At 46.6% G+C, this 21,015-nt stretch overlaps 1 long non-coding RNA gene across 2 annotated transcripts in view; it reads right to left on the bottom strand.

Annotated features, from left to right (window-relative positions):
- LOC137546443 (uncharacterized) overlaps positions 1–19,449 on the bottom strand; it is a 69,576-nt gene extending 50,127 nt beyond the window's left edge. The window contains exons 1-2 of one of the 2 annotated variants that reach the window (XR_011026256.1): positions 19,304–19,449; positions 9,353–9,675 (exon numbers count right to left, since the gene is read on the bottom strand). This is a non-coding gene — a long non-coding RNA (uncharacterized lncRNA). The remainder of the gene's footprint in view (positions 1–9,352; positions 9,676–19,303) is intronic. The other variant, XR_011026257.1, reaches the window with a different exon arrangement.
- Between the last annotated feature and the right edge of the window lie 1,566 nt (positions 19,450–21,015).

Below are 21,015 nucleotides of genomic sequence, written 5' to 3'. Positions count from 1 at the left end.
TCCTCCTACAATAAGAACTTCCGCCTGCTGCTACCACCTTGGGTGGGATTACCCCCTTATCCCACCCCGAAAAGGGAAAGATTTATACTGCAATAGGAGGTGCGCTGGACTCTAATTATCACAAACGTATGTTTAGAATAAAATATATGTTTATTTGTTCCAGTCAATATACCAACCAGCAGTGGTGCTCAGCAGAGCTCGAATATTCGAGTAGCTCGAATATTCGAGCTCTTTTTTAGCTATTCGAGCTCGGTATTCGAGCTCCGAATAGCTGGAGCTATTCGAATGGGCTATCCGAGTACACTCGAATAGCCCATTCACTATTCGAGCTATTCGAGCAACCCGGCGCTATTCGAGCTCGGTACCGAGCTCGAATAGCGTCATAGCCCAGATTGATGTCCTTAGAGCCAATCAGAGGGCTCCCAGGCCCTCTGACGGCAGCCAATAACAGAGGGGGACCCTGGCCAGCCCCTACCCTATAAATAGCGGCCGCCATGTTACGTTTCTCCGTGCTTGCCTGAGACTTGTACAGAGAGAGAGTTGCTCCTTTGTGCTTTGGCTTAGCAAGAGCTCTATTGTGGTCATTTACCTAGCGTTTTTGCTCACATACACCTCCTATACACACCTATATTGTTGTTAGTTATTTAGACATTGTATTTTAGTTAGTAGCTTGTGTGTTACATTAGAGACAGGCAGCTGCTGCAAGCTTACAGGTTTAGGCCTCAGGGGGGCCTTGCCTCTGTGGGCAGCTGTCCTCTGTTTATTTCTCTCATCTATACCAGTATTTCTGCTGTCCTTTACTAATAGTATTGTAGTTATACTGTACTAGGAGTAGGACACTCACTGACTGTCACTGTTTATAGGCTACTAGCTAGCTCCTGCGTGTGTGCACTCACTCACTGTCTGTGTGTACACACACTCTATTTCCTTCTGATTACTGATAGATTATTGTTAGTTAGTTGTACTTACTTACTACTTACTCTTACTGTACCCGTAGGGACACTCACTGTCACTGTTCATATAGGCTACTAGCTCCTGCGTGTGCGCACTGCACTCACTGTCTGAGTGTACACACACAACACACACTCTATTTCCTTCTGATCGCTGATTGATTATCGTAATTAGTTAGTTGTACTTACTGTTACTACTTACTCTTACTGTACTAGGAGTCTAGGACACTCAGTCACTGTTCATAGGCTACTAGCTCCTGCGTGCGTGCACTCACTGTCTGAGTGTACACACACAACACACACTCTATTTCCTTCTGATCGCTGATTGATTATCGTAATTAGTTAGTTCTACTTACTTACTGTTACTACTTACTCTTACTGTACTAGGAGTCTAGGACACTCAGTCACTGTGTTCATAGGCTACTAGCTCCTGCGTGCGTGCACTCACTGTCTGAGTGTACACACACAACACACACTCTATTTCCTTCTGATCGCTGATTGATTATTGTAATTAGTTAGTTCTACTTACTGTTACTAATTACTCTTGCTGTACTAGGAGTCTAGGACACTCAGTCACTGTTCATAGGCTACTAGCTCCTGCGTGCGTGCACTCACTGTCTGAGTGTACACACACAACACACACTCTATTTCCTTCTGATCGCTGATTGATTATCGTAATTAGTTAGTTGTACTTACTGTTACTACTTACTCTTACTGTACTAGGAGTCTAGGACACTCAGTCACTGTGTTCATAGGCTACTAGCTCCTGCGTGCGTGCACTCACTGTCTGAGTGTACACACACCACCCACACTCTATTTCCTTCTGATCGCTGATTGATTATTGTAATTAGTTAGTTCTACTTACTGTTACTACTTACTCTTACTGTACTAGGAGTCTAGGACACTCAGTCACTGTGTTCATAGGCTACTAGCTCCTGCGTGCGTGCACTCACTGTCTGAGTGTACACACACCCACACTCCATTTCCTTCTGATCGCTGATTGATTATCGTAATTAGTTAGTTGTACTTACTGTTACTACTTACTCTTACTGTACTAGGAGTCTAGGACACTCAGTCACTGTCCATAGGCTACTAGCTCCTGCGTGCGTGCACTCACTGTCTGAGTGTACACACACCACCCACACTCTATTTCCTTCTGATCGCTGATTGATTATTGTAATTAGTTAGTTCTACTTACTGTTACTACTTACTCTTACTGTACTAGGAGTCTAGGACACTCAGTCACTGTGTTCATAGGCTACTAGCTCCTGCGTGCGTGCACTCACTGTCTGAGTGTACACACACCCACACTCCATTTCCTTCTGATCGCTGATTGATTATTGTAATTAGTTAGTTCTACTTACTGTTACTACTTACTCTTACTGTACTAGGAGTCTAGGACACTCAGTCACTGTGTTCATAGGCTACTAGCTCCTGCGTGCGTGCACTCACTGTCTGAGTGTACACACACTAAATTTACTTGTGATTACTACTGATTATTGTAACTGCTAGTTGTACTTCCTGACTGTTACTACTTACTTACTGTACTAGGGGACACTCACTCAGTCACCTCACCAACCAACCAACTCACCTCATTAAAGTACCCCACTTTTCACCTGCCCTTTTAAAAAACTTTTGTCTATACGCCCAAAACATTGAAGATGTCTGGAAGTGGCAGCCAGCGCGGTTTGGGCAAGGGCAAGGGCAGCAAGGGAATCAGGAGGAGAGGGAGCAGCATTGTGGCAAGCCGCGGCCGCGGGCGCGCCACCATGCACAGTTCCGCAGCAGCAGCAGCGTCAGTGGCTAACATTCCTCCCATAGCCACTGGCCGTGGACGCCTTGGGCGCCGCCCAGCAGGAGCATCTGCAACTAACGCTGCAGAGACACAGCAGCAGCAGCGTGTAGCACCTGCTCCCATTTTCCTCCAGCCGGGTCGGAAACGTCCCATTGAGGAAAAGGATGCAGACACTGTGGTGCAACTCATGACGGAGGATGAGCAGCCCGCCATCAGCTCTGCATCCGAGGCCTCCACCCTCACCACCACCACCACCACCACCACCACCCCTGTTCGCAGCAGCCGCCCAGCAGGGCCTGGGGAGGAGGCCAGTTCACCGTCAGTTGGCGACCTGTCATTCAGCAGTCTTTTGACCCCAGGCATCATGAGTCAATTGTCTGCTGTTGTTGGCGATTTTGAGGAGGAGATGCTGATGGGCACTTTGGGGGATGAGGGATTGGACAGCAAGACTGTGGCGACAGTCAAGCAGCCCATCCATGCATCAGGAGAGGAGTTTGGGGGGTCCTCATCCCAGCAGGACATGTTTCAGGAGGGGGAGGATGATGATGACCCGGTGACAGACAGAGACTGGGTGCCACCACCTCCAGGGGATGTCGTCCTCAGCAGCTCTGAGGAGGAGGAGGAGGATGCTCTTGTGGGCCTTGCAAGGAGGCGCATCATTGCAAGCATTGGCAGCAGCAGTAGGCAGGTCCCACAGCCTGCTGGTGTCTCAGGCTCAGCAGCAGCAGCAGCAGCATCTGCCAGTACCACCACCAGCCGCACCCAAGCCCCCCAAGCCCCCCCCCCCAACCACCACAGGGAGACAGGCAGCAGCGCTTCCATGCCGTAGGGGGATGTTTAAGTCACCAATCTGGCGATATTTCACCATGCCCACTGTGTACAGCAAGTACGCCACTTGCAACCACTGTCAGCGGAAGTTGAGCAGAGGTGCAGACCCCTTAAAGTTCTGCACCAGCTCGCTCATCAACCACCTTGCGGCTAAACATTTCCACCAGCATGAGGAGTTCCAGAGGCTGAAGGCATCTGGTGCTGGCAGTGGCACCACACCCATCACTGCACAGCCTTCAGCAGCAGCAGCAGCAACAGCAGCCACCCGCCCTCCTGCTCCTCCAGCAGCACCAGCAGGAGTGCGGAAACGCACTGCTCCTCCCCCCTCTGCAACTCCTGCCGCCGACACTGAGGCCTGTTCTGGCAGCCAGTCCTCAGTGGCCTCCTCTGCTGTGTCTGCTGATTCCCGTGTCAGCAAAAGGCCACGCCAGAGCCTTTTGAGCGAGTCCTTCCAGGGGGTGGTTAGGGCTCTGCCTCCCAGCAGCCGTCGCGTGCGGCAGCTGAACGGCTTGCTGGCACGGGCCATGTGCTCCCAACTCCTGCCGTACACGCTCGTGCAGGAGGGGAGCGACATTCGTGCGCTGCTTGCTTGCGCAGCCCCAGACTGGCAGCTCCCCAGCAGACACTTCTTTGCCCGCAAGGCCATTCCTGCACTGCACCGCTTTGTGATGGCCAATGTGGAGCGAGGGCTGGAGCACGCGGTTGGTGAAAGGGTCCACGTCACCATGGACTCCTGGAGCAGCCGCTTCGGGACAGGCCGCTACCTGTCCTTCACTGTCCACTTGGTCAGCTTGGTGGAAGGGGGTGAGGATGGGAGAGCAGCAGCGGGCACAGCAGCAGCAGCAACACAGTGGGTGGTGCCACCCCGCAGGGTCAGGGGAACTGCAGCAGGTTCCTCCGATCCTCTGCCATCCTCCGGCACACCTGGCCAAACCCCCCGCCTCAGCAGCAGCGTGAAGGCCCGCCACTGCCAAGCGCTGCTGCACTTGGTCAGCCTTGGGAAGACCAAGCTGACGGCAACCCATGTGTTGGCCAAACTCCAGGAGCAGGAGAGGATTTGGCTGACCCCCAGAGGCCTCAGAGTCGGAGAGGTGGTGGCTGACAATGGGGCCAATCTGGTTGCCGCAATAGACAGGGGAAACCTGACCCACATCCCCTGTCTTGCCCACGTGCTGAACCTGGTGGTGCAGAAGTTCCTGCGCACCTACCAGGGGATGGGCGAACTGCTGGAAACGGCAAGGAATATTGTGCGTCACTTCCGGCGCTCGGCTGCAGCCTGTGCGAGCCTGGAAGACGTGCAAAAGGAGCTGGATCTGCCACGCCATCGGCTGATCCTTGACGTTCCGACTCGCTGGAACTCCACCCTGGCGATGTTGGAGCGTCTGGTTGAACAGAAGCACGCTGTCAACCAGTACCTTGCCCTGGCCACTGTTTCCGCCGCTCAGAGAAGGGACAAGACCAGCAACATCCCGTCCATCGTCCCCGATGATGACTGGAGGCACATGCAGCAGGTGTGCTTTGTGCTGGCTCCCTTCCTGCAGGCCACAAACATGGTGAGCAGGGACCATGCTATGGTCTGCGAGTGGGTGCCCCTGGTTTCTCTGCTGAACAGGGCCCTCGATGCTTTGCTGGAACAGGGAGCGGCAGCCTTGGACCAGCAGGAGCGGCAACCAGCTGCGCAGTCCACCTCTGAGGGGGAGGAGGAGGAGGAGGACTTGGTGGAGGTCCCTGACCTGGCTGCTGATGAGGGGGATCAGCACAGCGCAGCTGAGTTGGTGCGGGGGTGGAGAGAGGATGAGGCGGCAGAGGAGGAGGATGAGGACAGCACTGACGTCGATGTGCCAGCAGACGTGGCCCGCCTCTTCCCAATGGCAGCGCACATGCTGACGTGCCTGCGCAGGGACCCCAGGGTGATCCAGATGAAGCAGAGGGAGGACATCTGGATCAGCATGATGTTGGACCCACGCCTCAAGGGGAAGTTGAGCCAGTTCCTGCCGCCTGCAGGAGGAGACCCAGCGCAACAAATAAGGAGCTTGCAGCAGGCCCTTGTTGAGCGCTTGGAGGAAGCCTTCCCCCAGCCTTCCACCCCCACTGTCCAGCAGCCAGCACAGAGGCAGCAGCAGGTGCCTGCATCCAGCAGCAGCAAGCGCCCCACAGACCTGCTGTCTCTCAGCCACGAGCTCTACAGGACTGTAGAGGCTCCGGCAGCAGTGACTAGAGAGGAGATGCATGCAGCAGCATCCTCCTCCGGTCACAGCCAGCGCCTGACCCGCATGGTGGCTGACTACATGGGGTCGTACAGCGGGCTTGACAGCGATGCCCCTGTTGATCCCATGGAGTATTGGGTCAAGCGCATGGAGATCTGGAGCGAGCTGGCGCAGTACGCCCTGGAAGTGCTGTCCTGCCCCCCTTCCAGCGTGCTGTCCGAGCGCTGCTTCAGTGCAGCTGGTGGCGTGGTCACCGAGAAACGCTCACGTCTGTCTCACAAGTCTGTGGACAGACTGACGTTTCTCAAGATGAACCAGGCGTGGGTAGAAGGCGAGTTCCTGGCCCCTGTTGTCGGCGAGAGGGGGACATGAACTGGCTGCCGGAACCATCGTTAATGTGCCTTACCACCCTTTACCACCTCCTGGCTCCTGCTCACTAAGCCAGCCTGGTTCACTTTGACTATTACGTCGCCTGCAGCCACACATTTTACACCTACAGTGGGCTGCTGTGTACTGCCCTTCTGCTGTCTGTCTGTGTTTCCCACTGCCAGGGTACACAGAATTACCTTCTTCTGCTGCCACTCTGCCACCAGCTATTACGTCAAACAATAGCTATATTGGTTGTAAAACCAAAAACCAAAAAACCATAAAAAAAAAAAAGGTTTAATTTTTCTGAGGTGCCCGGGTTGAAAACTGTGTTGTCCCAGTTGTGTATTGGACACAATGTGGGCTGCACGACCGCTGTCTGGGACCTCCTGTTGTGTTTATTTACAGCCCTGGTATCACCGCTAGGTACCAGGGCTATTATGTCACGCTGCCTACCTGCTGCCACACTCACACTGCTCCTCCATACCTCCTCCTGCTGCTGCTGCTGCTGTCTGTCTGTGTTTCCCACTGCCAGGGTACACAGAATTACCTTCTTCTGCTGCCACTCTGCCACCAGCTATTACGTCAAACAATAGCTATATTGGTTGCAAAACCAAAACCAAACAAACCATTAAAAAAAAAAAAAAAAAAGGTTTAATTTTTCTGAGGTGCCCGGGTTGAAAACTGTGTTGTCCCAGTTGTGTATTGGACACAATGTGGGCTGCACGACCGCTGTCTGGGACCTCCTGTTGTGTTTATTTACAGCCCTGGTATCACCGCTAGGTACCAGGGCTATTATGTCACGCTGCCTACCTGCTGCCACACTCACACTACTCCTCCATACCTCCTCCTGCTGCTGCTGCTGCTGTCTGTCTGTGTTTCCCACTGCCAGGGTACACTACACAGATGATTTACCTTCTGCTGCCACTCTGCCACCAGCTATTACGTCAAACAATAGCTGCTCACATTACTCCTCCATTCCTCCTGCTGCTGTTGCTGTCTGTCTGTGTTTCCCACTGCCAGGGTACACAGAATTACCTTCTGCTGCCACTCTGCCACCAGCTATTACGTCAAACAATAGCTATATTGGTTGCAAAACCAAAACCAAACAAACCATTAAAAAAAAAAAAAAAAGGTTTAATTTTTCTGAGGTGCCCGGGTTGAAAACTGTGTTGTCCCAGTTGTGTATTGGACACAATGTGGGCTGCACGACCGCTGTCTGGGACCTCCTGTTGTGTTTATTTACAGCCCTGGTATCACCGCTAGGTACCAGGGCTATTATGTCACGCTGCCTACCTGCTGCCACACTCACACTACTCCTCCATACCTCCTCCTGCTGCTGCTGCTGCTGTCTGTCTGTGTTTCCCACTGCCAGGGTACACTACACAGATGATTTACCTTCTGCTGCCACTCTGCCACCAGCTATTACGTCAAACAATAGCTGCTCACATTACTCCTCCATTCCTCCTGCTGCTGTTGCTGTCTGTCTGTGTTTCCCACTGCCAGGGTACACAGAATTACCTTCTGCTGCCACTCTGCCACCAGCTATTACGTCAAACAATAGCTATATTGGTTGCAAAACCAAAACCAAACAAACCATTAAAAAAAAAAAAAAGGTTTAATTTTTCTGAGGTGCCCGGGTTGAAAACTGTGTTGTCCCAGTTGTGTATTGGACACAATGTGGGCTGCACGACCGCTGTCTGGGACCTCCTGTTGTGTTTATTTACAGCCCTGGTATCACCGCTAGGTACCAGGGCTATTATGTCACGGCGAGCTGCCTGCCTCATTGACTGCCTGCTGCCACACACTCATCCTCCTCCTCCTGCTGCTGAATTTACCTCCTGCTGTCTTTGTGTTTCCACTGCCAGGGAGCACATACAATGGCGCTTCCAACATGCGTGCGCCCACCAGCTATTTGTTACGCTCAAAAATAGCTGCATTTCTTTAAAAAAAAAATTGAAAAGAGAAATACCTGAAGAAGAAGAAGACGATATTGAAAAAGAAGGAGAAGATGAAGATGAAGAAGAAGATGAAGAAGAAGATGAAGAAGATGATGAAGAAGAAGATGAAAAAGAAGAAGAAGATGAAGAAGATGAAGAAGATGAAGAAGAAGAAGATGATGAAGAAGAAGAAGAAGATGAAGAAGATGATGAAGAAGATGAAGAAGAAGAAGAAGAAGAAGAAGATGAAGAAGAAGAAGATGATGAAGAAGAAGAAGATGAAGAAGAAGATGAAGAAGAAGAAGATGAAGAAGATGAAGATGAAGAAGAAGAAGAAGATGAAGAAGATGAAGATGAAGAAGAAGATGATGATGAAGAAGAAGAAGATGATGAAGAAGAAGAAGAAGAAGATGATGAAGAAGAAGAAGAAGAAGATGATGAAGAAGAAGAAGAAGAAGAAGAAGACAATATAGAAGAAGAAGAAGAAGATATAGAAGAAGAAGATCTAGAAGAAGAAGAAGAAAGATAAAGAAGAAGAAGAACAAGTATATACAGTAACACTACTGAACAAAATTAAGGACACAACTTCTCTTTCCACATTTTTTTTTAAAGGAACATCCCCACATAATCACTTGCTGTTGTTACTTGGAAAAAAAGATGTTTCTTGCATCATTCACCCTCAAAACAAGTGTTGGAAGCTATTTAAGGCCAATTCGAATAGTCAGCTCGAATAGTGAGCTCGAATACCGACTCGAATAGTGAGCTCGAAGTCCGAGGTCGAATCGAATAGTAAAAATTATTCGACTCGAATATTCGACTGACCTCGAATAATTTACTATTCGAATTCGACCTAACTCGAATTTTGAAAAGGGGTATTTGAGCATCACTACCAACCAGTAGGATTATACCACACTTTCACGCATACACACATTCATACATAGAGCGTGCTGGTTCCCCTTAAAAATTGATATATATCAGGTTTACCCAAATAATTGCTGCAGCAAAAAAAGAGGGTCATAAAAACTACTTAAAAATTATGGTGTAAAACCAGATAAAAAACTTTGTGAACAAGCGATTATTGTATATATATATGTGCCAAAAGGATTAATATCACTATCCTGAGTCTTCACTACTCATATAGTCCTCACTTCACTGCGCAGCCTATTTAGTGTACACGAGAAGACTCCATCAGGCTAGCGTTTAAAAATGGGATATCAAATGCGAATAACAGATATATGGACAGATGGTATCTAAGCGGATTCTCACCACTCCCGGCATTAATGTCCAGACATCCTGACACAATATTCTTCCTTGTGCCTGTGATCCCAGGTAGATAGCCCGCAGCGCCGCTTCAGCGGTCTTCAGCTTTCTCCAAGCGTTTTAGTTGAACCGGCTCAGATCGGCGACTTCCGGTTTCTCCGATCTTCAGGCAGAGACGTCACTTCCTAGTGCGTCTCAGCCTAGTTGCTATGAAGGTTGCCTTGCGTTCCACCGCTCCGGATAACTTACGTCTCACACAGTCAGGGCTTCAATGCGTGGATCACAGTTGTAAAAAGGCAAGGTTCACTCTGCAGTTAAACGGGGCGCCCCTGTAAGATTGCAGTCAGCAGTTAGATTGACATGTTTCGACGGCCCGGCCGTCTTCATCAGAATCTAAAGATCGGTCTGGAGGTCGCCATCTTTATATGGAAATGATCAAGACTTTGCTCCTCCCACTTCATTAAAGTGATACTCCTCTGACCTCAGCCTCCTTCTAAGTCTCCATACTATGGGGATAATGCAATTCTTGCACCCCTAAATTAATACTCCTTCCAAAACTTCATGCTATGGAGGTAACATATTTACAATAACAGTTCTGAATCATACAATTAAACAGTCTGCGCCGGATAGGATAGGCTTTAGCTTATCGTATGCCGGCGATCCCCGGCCAATCAGAGGCCGGGGATCGCCGATCTGCCTTACGGCACTGCTGCGCAGCAGCGCCGTATGATGTAAACAGCTGGGATTTCTTCCCCGCGTGTTTACATTACGTGTGTGAGCCGCGATCGGCGGCTCGCACACTGTTCACGGAGACACCCTCCGTGAACTGGCATGGAAAGGCCGCTCGAACGAGGTGATGTTCTACAATCAACAGTACATACCTAAATGACATTGTTTTACTATTGCACATTGCCATCTCGCATAGTTGGCCAGAGTAGAAGAATGCATTGTCTCTGTGTCATAAAGGCACATTCAGACATTCATTTTCTGACTCTAAACAGTTGATTTCTGCATCTGAAATAACACAGTTAAGAAGTGGGCATTGCAGACAGCAGCGATTCAGGTGGAGGAGCACAAGGTCACTAACACCAATCAGCTTTGTGATATCAACATGGAGGAGTGGAAGAGGATTCCAGTGGCAACCTGTGAAGCTCTAGTGAACTCCATATTCATTGAGATGAATGATGGCAATAGAGTAGAGGGAAAAAGGAAGGGGATGCATCCCTGGGATTTTGGGCAACTATTAATTTCTTCAATTTTTTTTTTCTTAAAACGTTTTCTTTTTATTATTCTTTCTTCTTTGAAGAGGAACTCCAGTGAAAATAATGCAGTAAAAAAGTGCTTCATTTTACAAAATTAATGTATAAATGATTTAGTTAGTGTTTGCCCATTGTAAAATCTTTTAAATCGCTGATTTACATTTTGACATTTATTCCATGGTGACATTTTTACTGTTGGCAGCTGATGTAGCTGCTGCATGCTTTTTTGGCAGATGGAAACAGCTGTAAACAGCTATTTCCCACAATGCAACAAGGTTCACAGACAGGAAACTGCCAGGAGTACCACGGTCCTCAGAGTATCTTGTGGGAGGGGTTTCACCACAATATCAGTCATACAGCGCCCCCTGATGGTCTGTTTGTGAAAAGGAGTAGATTTCTCATATAAAAGGGGGTATCAGCTACTGATTGGGATAAAGTTCAATTCTTGGTCGGAGTTTCTCTTTAAAGAGAACCTGAACTGAAAATTAAAAGTCAAAATAACCATACACAGGTCATACTTACCTCCTGTGTAGTCTACTCCTCAATCTCTTTCTCCTCTCCTGCTTCCCATTTGTCCACTGTGATCAATGGAATTCTCCGTCCTCCATTTTAAAAATGGCCATTGCCCCATAACAGCTTCCTGGTCAGCACACTGTTAAACTGTAATATCAGCCACTTGAGCCATAGGGAAACATGGACATTACCTTGCACATTCAGTTATGACTGACAGCAGCTGGTTTATAACTGACAGCAACTGGTGTATATCAGTTCTGACAAAATCTTGTCAGAACTGGAAGGGATCACTATAAAATGGTGAGCTTCTGAAAGGAACTGACGTGAGGTAAGTATGTAATGTTCATTTGCAGGTGCATCATGTGTGTATTTTAAATAATTTTACTCAGTTCAGGTTCCCTTTAATCTCTTCCTCAAAATCAGTACCTTTGCTGGTACACAAGGTGTGAATCTGAACCTTCAACTTCAAAATATTGAAAACCATGGCATTAACTTGAGAGTATCAAATAATTGATAGTAAAAGTGTGCCTTTGACCAACCAATTACTTGGAAGTGTTCAAAACACAGGATCATATGCATGGTATCTGTCTTCAGTACAATATTTTTATGATACAACTGTTTGTATATTTTATTAAAAAGTTTGAAACAGAATAGTGGTAATTTTGCCTAGGAGTTGTCCACTTTGCATGATTACTCCTAGAGTGCATAGAAAACACATAGGGAAGTCACAGAAAATCCCAAATCAACAGCTAAGGAAATGCAGGCTTCCCTTATTTTGGTTAATTTCATCATTAAGGGAACATTCACATCCTGCAAGTTTCAGTACAATGTAAGTTACAATTGCAAAGCAATAGTCCATGATGATCAGACAATGAGCACGTTCACACATATGCGCTGTCGCCATGGTGTGCCGGATTTCATTATAATAATACGATAATGATACAGCTGGGCTTGTAATAGCACGAGAAAAGCTATGTGCTCCTGGACACTATCAACTGATCAAGATTCCACTGTTTAAAAGACAGAAATAAAAAATGAAATCCAAGAGAGGGATGCAAAGCAAAAACCATTGCTAAACAAGAACATCATTATTAGAAAGCAAGGTGGCCACTATAGATGGAGTAAAAGAACACGGCTTACCACAACAGAAGTATCATTCCCACAGTTAATACATGATAGTGTGATGTTGTGAGGGTGCTTTGTGGCTTCAAAGCCTGGGAAAGTTGCCATAATTAGGAAAGCATGAATTTGTCTTCCTACAAGTACTGAAGTGAATGCCAATTGATCAGTACATAATCTGAGGCTCAAGTGCACTTAGGTTTCACCACAGGAAAACAATCCAAAGAACAAGAGGAAGTCCTAAGTTCTGAGAATAGTTGAATAGACACAAAATGAATGTTTTGGAGTGCTTTAGTCCAGTTCTTCTTCAACATTATGATAGCATATACCCCTTTATCAATGCCTGTGTGACATGATATGATGCATACATGTAGGTGTACTACTTAGATAGAACCTGCCTGTGTCCATTATTTTTAAATAAACCTGAATAAGTCCCTGTTTCCACACAGTGCCGGCAGGTGTCTTGCGAGACATGATCCTGGCATAGCTGTAAAGCGAGATGCATCCAAAACCCTCTGGACGGCTAGAGGGATTTGGATGTATGATGTGAAAAAAAACACAGCATGCTGTCTGATTTTTCCCCGCATGCAGATTGGACTGCAACATATTCATTTCAAAAGTTTGTGTTTCCTTGTCTGAATAGTATACAGGGAATGCTGTGAATTTGCAGCAGTGGAAATGGGTCCTAAGTTTTTATAATCTCAAAACTTCCTATGATGAGTTGACTTTAACAAGTTCAAGTCTGTTCTGGGCCCACCATGAGTACCTCTGGGGTACGCACACCATGTATGAGAACCTAAAGTCTAGTCAGAGCCCTAACTTGAACCCTATTAAGATGTAATGTAGCAGTTCATGGTTGAAACCTTCTTCCTCTTCATGGTAAGTGTTTTTGTTTACTGCAGTTTTTGGAATGGAATTCTCTATTGAGAAAGATGTGATCATTTGTGAACAGTGGTGTAACTACAAATCAGCCCCCCCCCCACTTTGATGGAGCCCCCCAATGTTCACACCCTTTCACTTGCCTATCCCTAGTGATGCTCCTAGTCTGGGAGCCCATCTTGTGAGGGTCATAAAACAAGTGTGGACATCATAATGATTGCAGCCATAACAAGTGTAGCCACAAAACACCTAGTTTGAAGGCTGGACCCCTTTCTTGGAGGGAGTGAAGTAGTAATTGGGGCCCCCTTAGAGCTCTGGACCTCCCTGCGGTCGCAGAGGCTGCTCCCCTGTAGTTATACGCCTGTTTGTGAACATCAATTACTTACTACAGAATTTCATTTGGTTTGTGGTCTGGGCTATTCTGAGAAATTCAAGTTCTTGGTTTTAAAACACTCCAATATAGCTTGAGTATTTTGTTTAGAGTCATTTAGAGTCTGATGCATCCTAGCAGAAGTTGAAGCTCTACCCTAGTTCCAGTTCTATTGTAGCCTGAATTAGGATTCACCCATGGACTGTATGTGGCCCCATCAATCATGCCTTCATTCCAGTCTAGTTTTTAGTCCTTGCTGAAGGAAAGGTTCTCCACAATATTACGCTTATACTAACTTCACCTAAGTTCTGGTATTCCCACCTTCACTTACTGTAGCTCTATGAATGTTAAGTACACAAGTAGACCAAAAAACAATAATCGACAACAAGGCATCTTTCTTCTCTGAGACTAAACATCAGTCCTGGAGTTACACATGTGGCTCAATAATTGTTTCAAAGTCAGGTAATCAAAGCTGAGGAGTCTCACCTTCTCTAAGCTGACCCTAGAGTGGCCTCAGGATACTCTACAAAGGATCAAACACATTGATTGATTGTTTTGACCTCGTAAAGCCCCATAATGAGCTTCCTCCAAGTGATTGCCTTAAGTACCAGGCTTCATCCCTGCATGTTCTACCTACCTATAAACATATACTATATTTTTTCTTTTGTGTTACGCTTATAGTATATATGCACTGAAGTGTGACTGAAATATAGCTCACATCCATGACTATAATGCTTGCTAGAGAGGCATATAGTGGTGTTTTATAGTAGCCAGTCATTTACAGTATGTCTAAATATGCAACATTTTTACAAATAATTTGATGAATTTTGCATTGAAGTCTATGGCACCAACTCTCACGGTTACCATATTTGAAAAGTCCCCATACTACATCCATCAGCACTAAATTTGATAGTATATCAGAACTGATTTGTACAGGGTGGTGCATGAAAGTACGGCTTGGCTGCCTGCCACAAGCGCAAGTATACAAGCAGATGGCTGTATGACAATGTTACCCATATGGTAGCAAATGCAGGCGACACAGGCTTCAATAAAGCCAAGAAGGAAACACAAAGCACTGAAAGCAGTGCTTGAGAAACAGGCACACATGGACTGGCCATGGTCTGCCTATATACTTACACTCATGATAGGCAGCCGGGCCGGTCTTTCATGCACCACGCTGTATTTTTTTAGAAAATAGATTTTCAAATATTGGCAGGAAAAAGTATGTTTTATACCACGTGCAGCGTTGTTTTGTGTCAGTTTTGGGCCTATTAGCTTTATTATCCTTTAATCTATTAACATTTTTTCCCCAAAGTCATTTGGCAAAACTTTTAATATAAAAAAGGACAGTGCACATTTTATCTAACAGATGAAAACAAGCACTGTTAGCCATTTGTCCCCCATACATGCCAGCTTACCCCCTGGCATGCATAGGGGACAAGAGCCTGCCAGCATTACCAAGCCAAGCAATACCAATCCACATGGTCAATAAGACTAAGGAGTACCGCGTAGAGAGGAGGCAGTGAAACCTCCCTCCCCTCTCTCTTCACAAAGCACCCTTGTTCAAGGTTATAAACATAGGAGCTCATCCCCACCTCTGCTACCCAGGAAGAGGTTGGAGTGGTGGCAAGCCTTACGGAAAAACTTATGATGGAATCTGAAAGCCCTCTTCAACATCAAGGGGGTTCTGAGATTCTGCTTCCTCCCCACTGGGTGAAATGGGTATAGCAGTACATAAGTACCCCATACCCATTTCCACAAAGAGTTAAAGTAAAAATTGATGGTGCGGTTTTCAAAACATTTTGTATTATTTTTAATTAACAGATACTTTTAATTAATGATCAAATGCCCAAATCCTCCAGACCTTGATTGCCACTCACTCGCTGCTCCATGCTAACAAGCTCCCAGAACTGGGAGTTTATCAGTTTTTGATGGAAGCTCTGCTACAAACAAAGCTGATCAGCTTTCAGAGCAGGAAGTTTCTCAGCTATAGCATTCTCTGCACTTACTACAGGATCTTCTCAAAAAATTAGCATATTGTGATAAAGTTCATTATTTTCTGTAATGTACTGATAAACATTAGACTTTCATATATTTTAGATTCAAATACACACAACTGAAGTAGTTCAAGCCTTTTATTGTTTTAATATTGATGATTTTGGCATACAGCTCATGAAAACCCACATTTCCTATCTCAAAAAATTAGCATATTTCATCCGACCAATAAAAGAAAAGTGTTTTTAAAAACAATAAAAGTCAACCTTCAAATAATTATGTTCAGTTATGCACTCAATACTTGGTCGGGAATCCTTTTGCAGAAATGACTGCTTCAATGTGGCGTGGCATGGAAGCAATCAGCCTGTGGCACTGCTCAGGTGTTATGGAGGCCCAGGATGCTTCGATAGCGGCCTTAAGCTCATCCAGAGTGTTGGGTCTTGCGTCTCTCAACTTTCTCTTCACAATATCCCACAGATTCTCTATGGGGTTCAGGTCAGGAGAGTTGGCAGGCCAATTGAGCACAGTAATACCATGGTCAGTAAACCATTTACCAGTGGTTTTGGCACTGTGAGCAGGTGCCAGGTCATGCTGAAAAATGAAATCTTCATCTCCATAAAGCTTTTCAGCGGATGGAAGCATGAAACCACTTTTGAACCAGAAACAGCGGCAGAAGCGCCTGACCTGGGCTACAGAGAAGCAGCACTGGACTGTTGCTCAGTGGTCCAAAGTACTTTTTTCGTATGAAAGCAACTTTTACATGTCATTCAGAAATCAAGGTGCCAGAGTCTGGAGGAAGACTGGGGAGAGGGAAATGCCAAAATGCCTGAAGTCCAGTGTCAAGTACCCACAGTCAGTGATGGTCTGGGATGCCATTTCAGCTGCTGGTGTTTGTCCACTGTGTTTTATCAAGGGCAGGGTCAATGCAGCTAGCTATCAGGAGATTTTGGAGCACTTCATGCTTCCATCCGCTGAAAAGCTTTATGTAGATGAAGATTTCATTTTTCAGCACGAGTCACGACCTGGCACCTGCTCACAGTGCCAAAACCACTGGTAAATGGTTTACTGACCATGGTATTACTGTGCTCAATTGGCCTGCCAACTCTCCTGACCTGAACCCCATAGAGAATCTGTGGGATATTGTGAAGAGAAAGTTGAGAGACGCACGACCCAACACTCTGGATGAGCTTAAGGCCGCTATCGAAGCATCCTGGGCCTCCATAACACCTGAGCAGTGCCACAGGCTGATTGCCTCCATGCCACGCCGCATTGAAGCAGTCATTTCTGCAAAAGGATTCCCGACCAAGTATTGAGTGCATAACTGAACATAATTATTTGAAGGCTTACTTTTTTTTGTTTTAAAAACACTTTTTTCTTTTATTGGTCGGATGAAATATGCTAATTTTTTGAGATAGGAAATGTGGGTTTTCATGAGCTGTATGCCAAAATCATCAATATTAAAACAATAAAAGGCTTGAACTACTTCAGTTGTGTGTATTTGAAACTAAAATATATGAAAGTCTAATGTTTATCAGTACATTACAGATAATAATGAACTTTATCACAATATGCTAATTTTTTGAGAAGATCCTGTATATCTGGGAAACTCTCTGCTCTGCGAGTTTCCTGATCTCATGCATATGAACCAGCATGGTCATCTCAGCCTTAACCGCATATACATTCCTGTAGACAGTGAAGGGAAGAGGAAAAGATCTCCCACCATTAGGGAATTGAATGACAACTGGTCAAAAAAACACAAAAATCTTTTATCACATCTCTAGTTACCTAACTAGGGTAATCACCGTTCAACTCGGCTGAGTCAGTTAATCGTGGTCACCTCTGTGAGTAACCAACTATGCGTACCGACGGCCCCTGAGCTTTTATAAAGACCAGATCGTTAAACGACAGCGGCCCACAAACTTATTGATCTCCTCCTTCCCCCTCTCGCCAGAAGCTGTTTCGTGGTCTCTTCTCCTTTCCCCATACAAGCAGAGGCTGTACATGATTCTACCCCCAAACTGTTGTTTGAGGTATCATGTTCTGATCCATTTTGGTAACAGCCGATGTGCATGTCTATGCACCTTTAATGGTTAAAAAATGAACAGCCATGTTATTTTGGAGAAGTACTCCATATACATTACACTGTCACACTGTAATGATCTGCTCTGCTGTCTGCACAGGCAGACAGCTTTTTGACCATTTTGTAGCTCTGAGCGTTGCAGGTCCCTGGAAAGGAGACCTGTCTTGACTCTGCAACTTGCTGAGCTGTTGTTAGGGGGAGGAATTTGCATCCACTTGTCATGAAAATTGCTTAGCTGCTTCCTCTGATGGCTTGCAGTATAAAAACCATTTCTTCCCAGAATTCCTTGCTGGTCATGATGGTTTGTTCCTGCTGACTTACCTGGAGTCTCAGCCTTTGCTAATCGTTTGTTAAGATTATCTTAGAGTAATTCCTTGGGAGTGCACTAGGCATTCCTTCTAGCGAAGTCAGGTTGTATTATCTGTTTGCCTTCTACTGTCTGTTGCGGTTGTCTTGTCGCCAGCGGTGGTCAACAGGAGATCGTTCTGTCTGTTGGGATCGCATTCGCCCTAGCGGTAGTGGCAGTGGTTCCTTCTGTATTCTGCCTTAGGTGTGCTAACCAGAGCAGCGGTTGCTACTGGTAGCCCCATCAGTCTGTCTGTCTGGATCGCATTCGCCCTAGCGGTAGTGGCGGTGGTTCCTTCTGTACTCTGTCTGGGAGCAGGGCCGGATTTCTACCTTTTGCTGCCCTAGGCTAACTTTTAACAACCCCCCCCCCCCCCCCCCCCACACACACACACACACAAATATATTATGCCATTGCCTCCCATGCCTGCTGCCACAAAGTGCATACGCATCGATTTTGCTGGAATATTTGAACAAATTTATCAAATCTGCAGGATATCGATTTCCAAACTGATTCCATTTAGAATGCTTTTTGATAAATTTTTACTTAAAATTGATTGAAAATATTGAGCAAATCAGATGTAAGATTTAGATCAATTGGCCTGGTGTTCAATTGATCCACGGCCCAAAGCCTTGCACTGCAATCAACAGTGTAATGCTGCAGTTCAGTCTATTTTCAATTGATGTTCTGCTGGAATCTATTTAAAATTTTTGTACTGTGCGTGGTAGGAATCTATTCCACTCTGAGTTGATTTTGATTAGAGTAAAATCGATTGTTTCGCCACATTGCAGGCTCATCTGGCAGGGCGGTGTGAGTTCTCACTTCCTCCTGTGTCTGGCATGTTTTTGATTTCAGTACATGCGGCAATGTCATGTTGTACAGGCGCCCAGCAGCAATGAAGAAAGAAGCTGGACACAGGAGGAGGTGAGGAGTCGCATCGGTGTGTCAGGTGTGCTGCTTCCACACACATACCACAGGCTTGGGGGCAGGGGACACATGCATCTAGGGGGATAGTGGCTAGGCGTCCATTGGTCATTGACTATACCGCTGCGCACCAATCATGCTCTGTGGATACAGATTTTTCCAGCATGCTGCATCGGTCTTTTTAGCTGGAAATCAATGGAAACATTCAGTTGGGGGTACATGCTGTAGCATCTATCTCAGCTAGATTTGATCACTATGATCGAATCAGCTGGATATTGATGCCAAAAATCAAGTACAGTAATGCGTATGGACACCCTCAGTCATATAAGCTGTCAGGCAGGCTGAGATAGACAGAGCATTCAGCAAGCAGCAGCCCCCATCCCCAGCAAGGAAGCTTATCTAAATAGCACCTGAGTGCAGACAGTCATTGTTTAGTTGTCCTTCCAGGTCCCTCCATCCCCATTACACTCACCATAGCTGGGATCGGATGTCTGTGCTAAGCTCCGAGTGGTTGAAGCGTGTTCGAGCTGGGGAGGGGTGGAGTTTACACTTAATTCTCCCGGAAGTTACAAACTTACATGGAAGAGTCCATGCTGAGAGACAGAGGGGGCGGGGCGGGACAGCCACGAACACATAGAGCTGTGCCCTTATCTCTGTGCTAGTGCCCTCATCCTTCATCAACCCACTGAACTCAGAGCTGCATAAGGGAGATTTCGGAGAGCGGCACACTATAGAGGACAGTCAGCTGAGCTGCAGCCAGGCAAGTAGACAACATAAGTTGGCTGCCTGTTGCTGTGTGTTAGCTCGCTGGCTGCCTCCTGGGCATGATCTCATCCTGCTCCATGTGTCCCGTCCGCCGGGATCTTTGATCCCCCGCCAGTTGCCCCCACTTGTCGGAACACTTACCAGACCCTTCCGTCCAAACTGCCCGAGGCTGCCACTCGCTGCTATAAGCAAACTTTGTGCAGCATGGCTGGAACAGACTGAGTCTAGCAACTGTCACCGCAGATGCAGAGTATGTTCAATAGTAGAGGAGGAAAGTGCACACTACAGCTGGCGGCCAGGGGGCATTAATGATAGCGCGGTTGGACGGTTTGATGGTGCTTGCTCTCCTACAATTTACTACCTGTTAGCCGCCCTAAACAAGTCTCATTTTCTGGTGCCCTAGGCCACGGCCTTGTTTGCCTTGCCACAAATCCGGCCCTGTCTGAGAGTGTAGGCCAGAGCTGCGGTTGCTGCTGGCTACTCCTCTCTGTCTTGTCTGGTACGAACGCCTGCTGTAGGCTCGGTGAGGTAACTGTTTAGCAAGCGTTCGCGCTCTCTTTTTTTCGTGTTTGTCTTACATTGGTTAGTTAGGGTGGCACGCTTATCACTGGGCTACTAACGCACGGCGATCGTGTCTTTAACGCGTTCGCTGTTGCGAATGAGTGCGGAGTTCGCGTTTAGCTAGTGTTTGTTATTTTCTTTGACGTTCTGATCATTGTTATTTGCTATGTCTTTCTTGCTACACTTGTGCTCTGTCTGATTCGGTCTTGTGTCACTATTGGCAATCGCCACTCTTGCGACTGCGTTTCCACTTCGTTTACGCTGTTGTGTGTTCACCGTCGCTGGGTGGCGACTAGATTGGAGGACACACATACATTCTGTTTCTGTGCTCTCTCTTTCTTTAAGGGCTATCTTGCCCTGCATTGCTTCAACTCGTGCAATTCCCATCTGGCATCTGTGGCAGGGCAGAGGCTGTGTTCCTCTGCACTCCACAGCTCCATCTGCCGGTGGGAATTTCTCTCTACAGGTGCATAGCACCATAGCTGGGTTCTGTAAATTACACGCTTGTGGAGGATTTCCGCAGTGTCAGCACACATCTTGTGCGCTGACCACGGAAATAATTCCGCAATCGTTACACACACTTAATTTCCTCCTCTTCAACTGTAGTGCTGTAGATCATTTAGCGGCATGACAATAATTCTACTGTTGGGTCAATTGTCACATTTATAAAAAAAAGCAAACAGATCTGCCTGTCACATTATAATTGTCCATTGTTGCCACTTTCACCATAGGAAACAGTGGAAAGCAGTGCTATTAGGCTCAAATACTCAATTTTTCCAATAAAAGTAGAAGCAGTAGAGTGTTGTACCATGTTAGCCATCAGTAAAAGCAAGAAGTCCAGTGTCCAGTAAATAAACA

This window comes from Hyperolius riggenbachi, chromosome 1 (assembly GCF_040937935.1).
Source record: "Hyperolius riggenbachi isolate aHypRig1 chromosome 1, aHypRig1.pri, whole genome shotgun sequence".
In the NCBI taxonomy this organism is placed as follows: domain Eukaryota; kingdom Metazoa; phylum Chordata; class Amphibia; order Anura; family Hyperoliidae; genus Hyperolius; species Hyperolius riggenbachi.
Note: the sequence above shows the minus strand (reverse complement) of the source record. Positions and strands in the feature narration are given on the sequence as shown.